This window comes from Staurois parvus, unplaced genomic scaffold (assembly GCF_062004578.1).
Source record: "Staurois parvus isolate SC_StPar_1 unplaced genomic scaffold, SC_StPar_1.0 ptg000157l, whole genome shotgun sequence".
NCBI lineage: Eukaryota > Metazoa > Chordata > Amphibia > Anura > Ranidae > Staurois > Staurois parvus.
The window spans coordinates 201,213-214,826 of record NW_028317953.1 but is presented as its reverse complement, the minus strand read 5'-3'; positions in this window follow the sequence as shown (position 1 = coordinate 214,826).

Sequence of the window (13,614 nt, the reverse complement as noted above, 5' to 3'; positions counted from 1 at the left end):
GTTTATAGCACAACAAATAAAAAACGCACAGGCAATCGAATACCAGCAAAAGAAAGATCCATGAGTGTGAAAAAAGGACGTAAATTTAATTTGGGTGCAGCATTGCATGACCGCGCAAGTGTCAGTAAAAGTAATGCAGCCCCCTATTGCAAAAAATGGCCTGGTCAGGAAGGGGGGTAAATCCTCTGGAGGGAAAGTGGTTAATGTATCTGCAGTCTCCATATTTGTAAACATACATCAATAAGTTTTGATTGTATAACTACTTGAAATCAAGGAGTGTTTTTGTGCTCACCTTGTATAATTTCTTTTTCTGGAAGCATTTTATACAGCCATTTACCAATCTTTTGATGTCCTGTCACAAAGGGTTAAACAATCCTGCCAGCTAGCAGCTTTTACTATATTCCTGTCACTCCCTAATCATAAATTACCTAGTGTAGTTGGAGCCAGCACAGACATTTTCCCCTTCTCTGCTTCCTGCTCTGCTCTTTGATGTCAGGAAAAAAAGTGAGGACACCCTCAGTTCCTCAAAGTTTATTTCCCAGCTTGCTGAATTGTATAAAGCTTCCTGCAGATTATCATCTCATCTCATTAAAGTGGAGTTACAGCTGGAAAAAAAAAAATTCAGCAGCTGCAAAAAACTACAGCCACTTACCTGTCCCTCAGTCCAGCAGTGTCCTCACCATGTCTAGTTTCACCGGCCGTCTTCTCTCCACGGCGCCGGCATCTTTAGCTTGGGCACCCGGCTGTGACAGCTTGCAGCTTTACAGCCGGGTGCCCACTGTGTATGCGCGAGAAGCGTTGCCCTTTGTGAATGGCCCCATAGTCTTCTGGGACCTGTCACATGCCCCAGAGGAGTACAAGGAGGGATGGGGGAGGACAACTTCTGCTTCTGATCACCTAGGCGATCGCAGCGGAAGTGGGAGTGGGAACCTGTCAAATTCAGGTACCCGCTCCCCCCTGCTCCCCAAGGGTGCCAATCCTTAATGTGGAGCGGGAGACAAAGCATTAAAGCAGAACTTCCCCTTTTAGGTGGAACTCCACTTTAACCTCTTTCCTCCCATGTAATGCATGTGTGCAGCAGTAAACAGAGTGAGCTTTAACCTATGCAACCATGGATGGCAGAGCTTTCTGTGCTAAGAGCATTCTCTCTTCTGTGTACTCCCAGCACAATGTCAGACCTGTCAAAGTCCTTAGATGTAGTGATTGTTTAGTTTTCTTTTTTATGCCTAAGTATATTTAGGGACCTGCTGCCCTTTACTGTCTGTATTTGTAAATTGCTGTTTTTTATTTAGCTAGACAGGTACTGTGCTTACTGTCCCTGCTGGCTGGGTGAGAAACCCCAAGTAGAGGACTGTGATATATCAGACATTGTCAAGGGATCCTCTAGTGCCAAAATACAACATCTTCCATCTTTTTGTAGTCCAACTTAGTTGGACTACAAAAAGATGGCAGATGGCGGCACTAGAGGCCCCCTTGAACACATTCGATTGGACAAAGTGTGTCTGGGTGGATACTTTGTGCTGACATCACACTGCTGCATGGCCTGGATCTGCAGCAGCTCTTTGTGTTAGTTGCAATTGTTTTTAACAGTGATCTTCAGCTGATCTGCATTTGTACAGTATCTATGGCCATTATTTTTATAAAATACTACACTATTACCTTTACCTCTTGGGGTGAGCCTCTTTTTATCACACCTGGTGCCATTAAAGGAAGAGTGCTTAGGATCAGTGTACATATACCTTGTGAAAGGAAAACTCATACAAATGAGCGCAGAGAGGCCACTTCAGGTGGAAACATGTGAACAGTTAATCATGAGCTCACCACTGCTGCCTTGTTAATCATATGCATGATGAAGAGAACTGGAAAAAAAGGTTGACAAAGCGCAATTGCGCGAAACATGTCGTCTTGGTAACCCTACATATGCTCCCAGCTGAAGCCAACGCTGGACACTGCTCTCGCTTGCCATGGTGACACCACCCAGGACGCTGGTACGCTGACACCACGTGATTTGAAGCCGACAGGAGCATTCTCTGATCACAGCTCCCCTCAGAGCAGACGAGCCGTCCATTGGAGTCACACTGTCCACTTCAGGCTGGTCAATTTTATTATATTTGCTACTTTGTCTCACCCAATAAAGATGCCCCTTCACTAAGGTGCTTGTCTGAGAGCATTTTCCACAGCGCCTTTTTTTTTCCAGTTCTGTACATATACCTTGCTTAAAGTGGAACTGCACTGCATCTGAGCACCACAAACCAAAAATGCTATTCAATTCATTGTTGATATTCAAAGCAAACCCCCTCATCCATCCATGTCTCCATGCTTTATGTTGCTGAGAAATTACTTTGAAAAACACCCCCTGGCATTTCTGGCAGAGGCCATCCTGAGTAAGGGCAGATGATTCATGCAGCATTTACTTCCTGGAATCCATCTGCCCTTAGCTCATGCGTTGGCTGAGCTAAGAACCCTCCCCTCCTAAAGATTGCTGGGATGTATGACATCATTTGTTTAGGCAAGAAACCAGGAAGTCACTGAAGAAATGTAAAAAAAAAAGTTTAAAAGATGTGAATATGATCTACTTTCCTATCTATTTACTAATGCTAGCAGTATAAGGATTAAAAATAGTCAATGTTGATTTAGAGCGTGAAAACTCCACTTTAAATATACACTGTGGCTGCTGTATTTATTTCAGCATGTGCTGCTGGTGAGTGTTCACTTTGTAAGGTGGTGCTTGGCCATCTCTGCACACAGAAGGATGAGAACTTGTCTGGTTGGTGGAAGATCCTTTTCTCCCCAAAATGTCCTTGGGATATATCATAGACTCTTAATTATTTGATTTGCAGACACTGGATTTATTAAATGCACTTACATATTGACGTTCGGGATCGTATTTTAATAGGCTAATGGTTGTTGGTATAATAATTATTTGATACTGCATACATTTGTTTTATGCTATCTTTGGTTCTTTTTTATATCAACCACCTGTGCTATACTTCTGCCACAGAGCAGATTCATTATTGAGATATCGTTTGTAACTTTGATGGTGACTTAAATTTCAGGGGAAAAAAGTGTTTTGTTTTGCTGTGTACAAATATGTTACCTCTAATGCTGGTTATCCTGGGCCCAGGTGACTGTGAAAGGTAAAAATGTTCATTTTATTAATGCTGGATATTACTGTCAGTGGTGATTTTCTGGTGTTTTATGACCAGTAGTACTATTAGCAACATGGTTTAAATGTAAAATATCCAATATTCACTTACACAATATTGATTTAACAATATGACTAGTGGTGCTAAGATTACTAGTGGTAAGAATTCAATTTAGTACTAAAGCAACCAATTTTAACTTAAAGTGTTACTAAACCCTCAACAGTAAAACCAGTCATTATATGCAGTAAAGCATGCTTGTTATACTCAATTCTCTGCATTGTGTAAAAACGCTGTTTGATCCTGACGTCTCTGATCCTCCCCTTATTCCAGTGCCCCTCTTATCTCCTGATAAGACATATCATGTGGAGACACTCTCCACATGCTCAGTTTGGTGTGTATTGCTAGAGAGTTTTTTTTTTACCTTGGGAGAGTGCATATGATCAGCACAGGGCCAATCAGCACTGTCCAGACAGAGGTCGGGGGTTCTGCATCCTCCTAGAGCAGAATGAAACCTACAAGCTGTAACCAGTGCTCTGCTGAACACTGATAGATGTCACAAGACTGCTCTAACTGCTGATGAGAAAAGGTATTTATCAGTTTATATTTGCTAAAATAATTGCATGTTGATGTTCTCTGTACTGTGGGAGACCAGATATAGTGACTGCAGGTGACTGGGTTTAGTAACACTTTAAGAAAACTATTACTACTAACCAGTAAAAAAGATAATATCAACGCAAACAAGATTCAAATAGGACAATGTATCTTAGGACATATATCTCCTTTATGGCTGGACTCCATTAAATTTATCCCTTCCCACCAGCAGCTCCGGGCTCTTTAGGAGGTTTGAGACACGTCATTTAGGTCATGTGACCGCAGTGATTGGCTTTAACAGTGGTCATATGATCGGAAAGCTCCCGACTGCAAGCAGAGGTCAGGAGCTTTCTGTTACCCACCGGTAACTGTGACGAGAGCGCACGCTCTCGGCACAACATTGATTACATTTTTATTATTATCATACAGGATTTATATAGCGCCAACAATTTGCACAGCAATTTACAATATAAAGGGAGACAATACAGCAACAATACAGTTCAGTACAGAAGGAATAGGAGGGTCCTGCTCCTGGAGCTTACAATCTAAAGGAAGTGGGAGGTGATACAAAAGGTGATAGCTGTAGACGATGTTCTGATGGAGGTGATTCAAGTACAGTTCTTAGGTAGAGGTGCAGTAGGCTTCCCTGAATAAGTGAGTTTTCAAAGATCGCCTAAAGGCAGACAGGGTGGGGGCTGACCGGACATACTGTGGTAGGGAGTTCCAGAGGATGGGAGAGGCTCTGGAGAAGTCCTGGAGGCGAGTGTGGGAGGAGGTGATGAGGGAGCTAGAGAGGAAGATATCTTGGGAGGAGCAAAGTGGGCGATTTGGGCGATATCTGTGGATGAGGTTGGTGATGTAGCTAGGGGCAGTATTGGGGATGGCTTTGTAAGCTGTGGTTAATATTTTGAATTTTATACGTTGGGTTAGTGCAGTGTTTCTCAACTCCAGTCCTCATGGACCCCCAACAGGTCATGTTTTCAGGATTTCCATTATTTTGCACAGGTGATTTGATCAGTTTCACTGCCTTAGTAATTACCACAGCTGTTTCATCTGAGGGAAACCCTGAAAACATGACCTGTTGGGGGTCCATGAGGACTGGAGTTGAGAAACACTGGGTTAGTGGAAGCCAATGAAGGGATTGGCAGAGAGGAGAATGTTTACATTTTGGTACACATATATGTGGCCTCTCAGTGTTAAGGCCCGCCCACCAAAAGGCTGCATATATGTGTATGACCAGCGGTTAGAGGTTAAAAACATTGATTGTGATCTGAAGGAGGTATAAAAAGATACAAATATACAACATTGTATATTTAAAATGAATGGTAAAGCTAAAAAATGAAATAAATATACAGAAGGTTCATAAATGATGTTTATATTTAGTCTCTGATTGAATAGATATTGATTGCTCTGGTTAGCAGATATTAGGGTTAGGATAACATGATTACAGAGTGCTGCACATATTAGGTTGTTAAATAATGGAAAATTAATTTGCAAAATGATGAATAAGAGAACATACAGTTACAGTATATGGTAAGCTCTTAACCAAAGGCAGCAGTATGGAACTAAATGTCAGGGAGCATGCCACTACTTAAAACAAAAAGTTATCAGACTTAACATGAGAGTGGGGATGAACAGAGAGAAGGGGAGCATGGAAGACTGACAAGTGGGAAGAAATGCATACAGTGAAGGAAATAAGTATTTGATCCCCTGCTGATTTTGAATGTTTTCCCATTCACAGAGAAATTATCAGTCTAAAAATTGAATGGTAGGTGTACTGTAACACTGAGACAGAATAGCAACAATAAAATTCAAAAGAAATGCATGTCTAACAAATGATGCACTGATTTGCATGTTCATGAGGGAACCAAGTATTTGATCCCCTTCACAAAACATGACTTAGTACTTGATGGCAAATCCCTTGTTGGCAATCACAGAGGTCTGATGTTTCCTGTAGTTGGCCACCAGGTTTGCACACATCTCAGGAGGGATTTTGGCCCACTCCTCTTGGCAGATCCTCTCAAAGTCATTAAGGTTTGGTGGCTGACATTTGGCAGCTAGAACTTTCAGCTCCCTCCACAGATTTTCAATCAGATTAAGGTCTGAAGACTGGCTAGGCCACTCCAGGACCTTAATGTGCTTCTTCTTGAGCTACTCCTTTGTTGCCTTGGCGGTGTGTGAGTGGGCAAACATGCAAAATCAGCAGGGGATCAAATACTTATTTCCTTCACTGTATATAAAGATTGGTAGGTGGAAAGAGTTGTGAGTGGGAGGAGTGACTTTTGACAGGTAGGAGGAGCTAAATGACAAGAACCAGAGGAGGAGAAAACAATGACAGGTGGTAGGGGCTAAACAACAGTAAACAGGGAAGGAGAACGAATGACAAATGGAAGAAATATAAACTGCCACAAAATGAAAAGTGGGGGGAAAAGAAAGTGAACAAGTGTGAGGGATTAGGATACAAAAGAATAGAGGGTGACTGGTGGGATATGTTAACTCACATGCCTGTCCATGGAACCATTGCATACCTGGGCTGCTTGCATGCAGCACCTGGTAGCTTCAGCTACATAAACAAATGGCTAATTCACAGAGTAGGGGCCTCAGAATCCATGTGAATGAGCTCTACAAGTGACCTAACTCTTTAACACAGGGGTGTCCAACCTTTTGACTTTCCTGGGCCACATTGGAAGACAAGGAATTGTCTTGGGCCACATATAAGATACACTAACAAAAAAAGGACAGATGATGAGCAGAAAAAGTTGGGCAGATCACAAGTTAATGATCACTGATATAGATAATGGACCTATCTGAGTAATAAAACTTCCTTTTTTCTGTGATGTTTTATTAAAAAGTAAAAGTAAGGACAACATAAAACTAGTGCAATATTTGATGTGGATATTGGATGTAGTAGCAATTTTCAATGCATTCTCAAGGTGCTCATCAGATATTTTGGTTCTAATTTTGCCCTTTTTGTGCTTCTTGAAAATAGCTGCTCACAAATATAGGTATTACCGAAAACTAATGACACAAAGAGTAGGAGATATTTCTTTGGGAAGATAAAACTTATAAAAGTTCAATAAAGAGACACAAATTTTTCTATTTAAATGCATTTTTACAAAAAAATTACCCCCAAAAAATCAACATTTTTAACTACTTGCCAACCACAAATAGCCGAATGACGGCTACACTGCGGCCGGCTAGTTCTGGGAGGGCATCATATGACGTCCTCCCAGAACGCGCTCGGCGCGCACCCGGCGATCTCCATGGTCGCTGTGTCCTACAGACACAGCTGATTACGTGATGTGGTAAAAGGCCAAACACAGCGGCCTTTTACCACTTGATCAGCCGTGTCCAATGACACGCTGATCACCGGGAAATGCAATTGCCGGTTCTTGGCTGCACTTTCCTCACGCTGTCAGATCGTGAGGAAAGTACTGCCGAGAACCAGCAGTTGTCAGAGCAAGGATCGGCACTGATCATCAGGGCACTGATGATTAGTGCCCTGATGATCGGTGCCCAGCAGCGCCACCCACCAGTTCTGCCCACCTGTGCCCAGCAGTGCCGCCCACCTGTGCCCAGCAGTGCACCCACCTGTGCCCAGCAGTGCCCACCAGTGCCACCCAGCAGTGCCACCTACCTGTGCCCAGCCTTGCCACCTACCTGTGCACACCCACCTGTGCCCACCTGTGCCCACCTACCTGTGCCCACCAGTGCCACCCACCTGTGCCCACCAGTGCCACCAACCAGTGCCCATCAATGCAGCCCAACAGTGCTGCCAGTCAGTGCCACCAGTCAGTGCCTAGCGGTTGTGCCGGTCAGTGCCCAGCATTTGTGCCAGTCAATGCCTAGCAGTGCCGCCAGTCAGTGCCCAGCAGTGATGCCAGTCAGTGCCACCTATCAGTGCTGTCTATCAGTACCCATCATCAGTGCCACCTATCAGTGCCGCCTATCCTTGACACCTCATTAGTGCTGCCTATCAGTGCCACCTATCAGTGCCCTTCAGTGCTGCTTATCAGTGCCCATCAGTGTTGCCTATCAGTGCCCATCAGTGCTGCCTCATCAACGCACATCAGTGAAGGAGAAAAATTACCTGTTTGAAAAATTTTATAGTAGAAACAAAGAAACCTTTTTTTTTTTCAAATTTTTTGCACACTTTTTGTTTATAGCACAAAAAGTAAAGTGCCCAGCCGTGATTAAATACCACCAAAAGAAAGCTCTATTTGTGAGAAAAAAATAATAAAAATTTCATATGGGTATAATCTTGCATGACCGCACAATTGTCAATCAAAGTGCGACAGCGCTGAAAGCTGAAAATTGGCCTGGTAAGGAAGGGGGTATAAGTGCCCGGTAGGAAAGTGGTTAAATAAATTTACAATTTTGTGTTGGGCCGCATTCATAGCTGTCTAGGGTTGCATGCATCCTTAGGCTGTAGGTTGAACACCCCTGCTTTAACCAATCAGACTGAAATAAACTTAAAGCTAAATAAAAAAGAACACAAATTATTGTGACTCACTAAATTCATAATTTAATCTTTAAAAGTACATGCAAGCAGTGTAAGCATTTGAATCTGATCTGATATCAGCGATGTAGTCCCTGTACAGCACACCAATAGATGGAGCTTATCACTGTGCTGCTTAAAATTTTACTGCCCAGTCAGAGGCAGGTCCATATCCTGGGCTCAGAAGAAGTGGATTAAATGATGATGGACGTCAGACTGAGGACATCTAGTGTCAGAAAAGAAGTACTGTGGGGAATAGCACTGGATTGAAATTGCATATTGCATCTAAAGCTGCTTTTTATTTTGTTTTTTAATGGGCTATTCATTTTATCTTGTTTTGTAGCTGGGATCTTGCTTTCAATATTCATGAACAGCCCCCGACACAACACATGTATACCTAGAAGCAGGGGCGGACTGACCATTTGAAAACTCGGGCACTTCCTGAGAGCCCGGGGTCAGTAGGGGGCCCCATGAGATGCCCCTGGTACCTTTTTCATAGGCTTTTTTGAGTTTGGGCAAGGATGCAGGGGCCCCATGATTCCCTATTGCCCGGGGGCCCCATGAGTTGTCAGTCCACCCCTGCCTAGAAGCATGACTGTGTGGTCACATGACATACACCTTTACTGTTGAGACTCAGCTGGATGAGTGAGAGCAGAACAGGTGAAATGCTGCAAGAAGACATTTTAAAGGACAACTTCATTTTAAGTGTTGTCCTTTAAAGGTTCCCACCTAAATATAAGCTACATTCAGCCTGGCTTTGAAGATCTTCACTGTGTGGCACAGTCTTTGCAAAAAAAGAAAGAAAACCACCCGCTCCATTCCTTCCTATGGTTGGGGTTGGTGAGTGGCCATTACAAAATGGGAGTGAAAAGATCAAGTGGAAACCATGGAGGATCAGCATTGATTTCACTGGACACTTGTGTGATGGACTTTTCTGCACATTAATGATTGGTGGACAATTTTCACATGTGTGGGCTGCACTATTACACTGTTTTTGTGATTGTTGACATTTATTGGCACTGTATAGGCATATGTGGAGTGAGCTCTATAAAATGATTTTTTTATATGATAATATATTTTTTAATTTCATATATTTTTCATGCTTGCACAGTAGTTGTACATACATCGCATGTCACAAGATTTGGTACTATTGCACTTTATGGTCATATATAAATTGAGCTTAATCAGATGATTTATGGTTTATTGATTTAATATATTTTTTTACATTTGCACAGCATTTGTATGCACTTTTTTCTTGCATAACAGTCAGTTCACACTAAAATGCGGTGCAGAAAACACACGTTCTGTGTGAGTTTCCCACGACGCATTCAAAATGCACTGCAGTTGCAATCTGCAGTGGGTTTTGTTTGCCCGCGCTGGATTGCATGGTACAAAAGTACCATACGATCCAGTTGCAGTGTGTTTGCAAAAGTAGTGCATGCACTAGTTTTGGTGTGGCGTGGTGCATTTTCCGCCCATTCAAAATGGATGTGCTGAAATTGCACTGCACAAAACTGCATGTGAATCATACTTGAATGCACTGATAGTTCCTTTGCAATCCCCGGTGTGAATTGGCACTCAAGGGAGATTGCACAATATAAGATTAGGGTTTGAGCTCTGCTTTTGGTAGATATAAACTTTGATTATCCTTTTTAGATATTTGCACAGCAGCTATATGGTTGATCTCTAGGGTTGCAGAAATTTGTGGTTTACAATCAGACACATATACTGTATATGGGGCAGCAAAGGGGCTAAATGGTTAGCACTTCCGCCTGGCCGTACTAGGGTCGCTGGTTCAAATCCCAACCACGGCATCACCTGCCTGGAGTTTGCATGTTCTCCCTGTGCCTGCGTGGGTTTCCTCCGGGTACTCCGGTATCCTTCCACACTCCAAAGACATGCTGGTAGGTTAATTGGATCCTGTCTAAATTGGCCCTAGTATGTGTATGTATGAATGTAAGTTAGGGACTTTAGATTGTACGTCCCTTGAGGGCTAGGGACTGATGGGAACGTACTACAGTGGGGATCGAAAGTTTGGGCACCCCAGCTAAAAATTTGTATTAATGTGCATAAAGAAGCCAAGGAAAGATGGAAAAATCTCCAAAAGGCATCAAATTACAGATTAGACATTCTTATAATATGTCAACAAAAGTTAGATTTTATTTCCATCATTTACACTTTCAAAATAACAGAAAACAAAAAAATGGCATCTGCAAAAGTTTGTGCACCCTGCAGAGTTAATATCTTGTACTGCCCCCTTTGGCAAGTATCACAGCTTGTAAACGCTTTTTGTAGCCAGCCAAGAGTCTTTCAATTCTTGTTTGAGGTATCTTTGCCCATTCTTCCTTACAAAAGTCTTCCAGTTCTTTGAGATTTCTGGGCTGTCTGTCACGCACTGCTCTTTTAAGGTCTATCCATAGATTTTCAATGATGTTGAGGTCAGGAGATAGTGAAGGCCATGGCAAAACCTTCAGTTTACGCCTCTTGATGTAATCCCCCGTGGATTTCGAGGTGAGTTTAGGATCATTATCCATTTGTAGAAGCCATCCTCTCTTTAACTTCAGCTTTTTCACAGATGGCATCAAGTTACCATCCAAAATTTGCTGAAATTTTATTGAATCCATTTTTCCTTCTACTCGTGAGATGTTCCCTGTGCCACTGGCTGCAACACAACCCCAAAGCATGATTGATCCAACCCCATGCTTAACAGTTGGACAGAGGTTCTTTTCATTAAATTCTGTGCCCCTTCTTCTCCAAACGTACCTTTGCTCATTCCGGCCAAAAAGTTCAATTTTAACCTCATCAGTCCACAGAACTTGTTTCCAAAATGCATCAGGCTTGTCTATATGTTCATTTGCAAAGTTCAAACGATGATTTTTGTGGTGAGGACGTAGAAGAGGTTTTCTTCTGATGACTCTTCCATGAAGACCATATTTGCACAAGTATCTCTTTATAGTGGAATAGTGTACCACAACTCCAGTGTCTGCCAGATCTTTCTGGAGGGATCGTGCAGTCAAATGTGGGTTTTGAATTGTTTTTCTCACAATCCTGTGAGCTGTTCTGTCTGATATTTTTCTTGGTCTTCCAGATCTTGCTTTAACTTCCACTGTTCCTGATGACTGCCATTTCTTAATTACATTCCGAACAGAGGAGATTGACATCTGAAACCGCTTTGCTATCTTCTTATAGCCTTCTCCAGCTTTGTGAGCGTCAACTATTTTCAGTTTCAGTTTTCTAGACAACTGCTTAGAAGAACCCATGGTGCTGATTGTTGTGGCAAGGTCAGATGAGTCTGGGCATTTAAAACCTTTGAGATTGACATCACCTGGTCTTTCCAGATGATGATTGAGAACAATCCATGACACTGGCAGGTCTCAGCTTGGCAAAGGGGGCAGTGCATGCTATAAATTCTGCAGGGTGCCCAAACTTTTGCAGACGCCATTTTTTTTTTTTTCTGTTATTTTGAAAGTGTAAATGATGGAAATAAAATCTAACTTTTGTTGACATATTATAAGAATGTCTAATCTGTAATTTGATGCCTTTTGGAGATTTTTCATCTTTCCTTGGCTTCTTTATGCACATTAATACAAATTTTTAGCTGGGGTGCCCAAACTTTCGATCCCCACTGTATATGTAAAGCACTGTGTAAATTGATGGCGCTACCTGAAATAAATAAATAAATAAATAAATAATGTATCCCAAGGTTTAATTCACATAGTTTTTAGTCGGGACCACTGGATCTCTTTACGTCAAAGGAGATTGGCAGAGGGACCTTGACAGAGCAGAAAAAAATTACATGTATTTGCAAATGTATGCAACATAAACCTCTGCTTTCGTCTTGAATAGCTGAAACAGTATAGTTAGGTTTTTAATAAGATAACTAGATGGAACTATTTGCTTGGTCTAGGGGTTTTCCTTACAGAAGGGCTATTTAACCTATATGAGCACACTTTGGGGTGCAGAAGGAAACCAGAGTACTTGGAGGAAGCCCATACAGGCACAGGGAGAACATGCAAACTCCACGCATGCTCCATGGTTGGGATTTGAACTGGTGGCCCTTGTGCTGCTAGGCAGAAGTGCTAACCACTTATCCCCGGGGCTGCCCATGGCCTCTACTTTGGACTTGATGATGCCAGAGAACTTGCAACCACCAGGGAATTTTAACGTCTGGACGAAGGCTGAAGAAGGAAAGGATTCGGTAGGTGAAAGTGGTTTTTTTGTCCCCCCCCCCCCAAAACCTAAACAAGCGTTTAATTCTTGTTGTGGGGTTGCATTTTTAATTCCCCTGCAGTTCGGCTTTAAGAAATCAGACTACAGGGATACACTGTGTGGTAGTCTGCTTCACAGGGTTAGTGCTTCACTAGGGTTCCAGTAATACCTGGAAATAGGAGAAATTAATAAATTAGGTAATTTAATTCAGTGAATTTCTACATATCTAAATAATCTGGGGGGGGGGGGGGGTGGACCTGATCTTAAAACTGAACCTTAACTGACTCCTGCACTCCCCTACCTCTACTCTTTTTCTTGATATCTTTTTGAACTGCACAATTATAAGTTAAAATGGTGACCAAGGATGGTGAGTCTTTCAAGAAGGGTTCCCAATATCAAGAGGGTACATTGAAAAGAAAGTGGGTTTGTCATTAATTTTCATCTATGGCAGGGGTGTCAAACTCAAATTTATCATGGGCTGCATCAGCATTATGGTTGCCCTCAAACGGCCAGTTGTCCAGAGCCTTCCCCTTCCATCAGATGTCAAGAGTCCCCCATCCTCCCTTATATCACAGTGCCCCCCCCCCCCTTACCACTCTTGGGAAGAAGCTGGGGTGGAGCTAGGAAGCAGAAAGTGCAGGATCTGGAGGAGGACCAGAAGAGGGCTAGAGTCTGCTGCTGGAGTCTGTTGAAGGCTGAGACCAGGGGATGCAGTGTCTGCACAGAGAGGTGCAGTATCTATAGGAGGAGTTCTGTCATCCTTTCTGCTGCCAACTGCTGAGACAAGGTGGAGGTGCAGATGGAGACAAGGGGGCTGCTGCAGCTGCAGAAAAGGTGTAAGGGCCACATGAAATGGCCTGGCAGGCCTGATTTGGCCCCCGGGCCTTGTATTTGACATGTGATATATGGTGTAAAGAAAGAGGAAGTGTGCTCAGAAATGCACGGCACAAACATCTGAGCAAAGAGCCATAATTTGGGGCAGCAGAGAATGGTTAAGAAGTTTCCTACAGTCAGTGGATTTGAGTTTCGGTATATGTATCTGCATAACGTGTGTGGTTTTAGGACTTTGTATGCTACAGTTCCTCTTTAACCTATAAAATGCTAAAGCTGTACTCAACGATATTTTTATATAGGGACACATCATACTAATGAAATCTAATAATAAAGCAA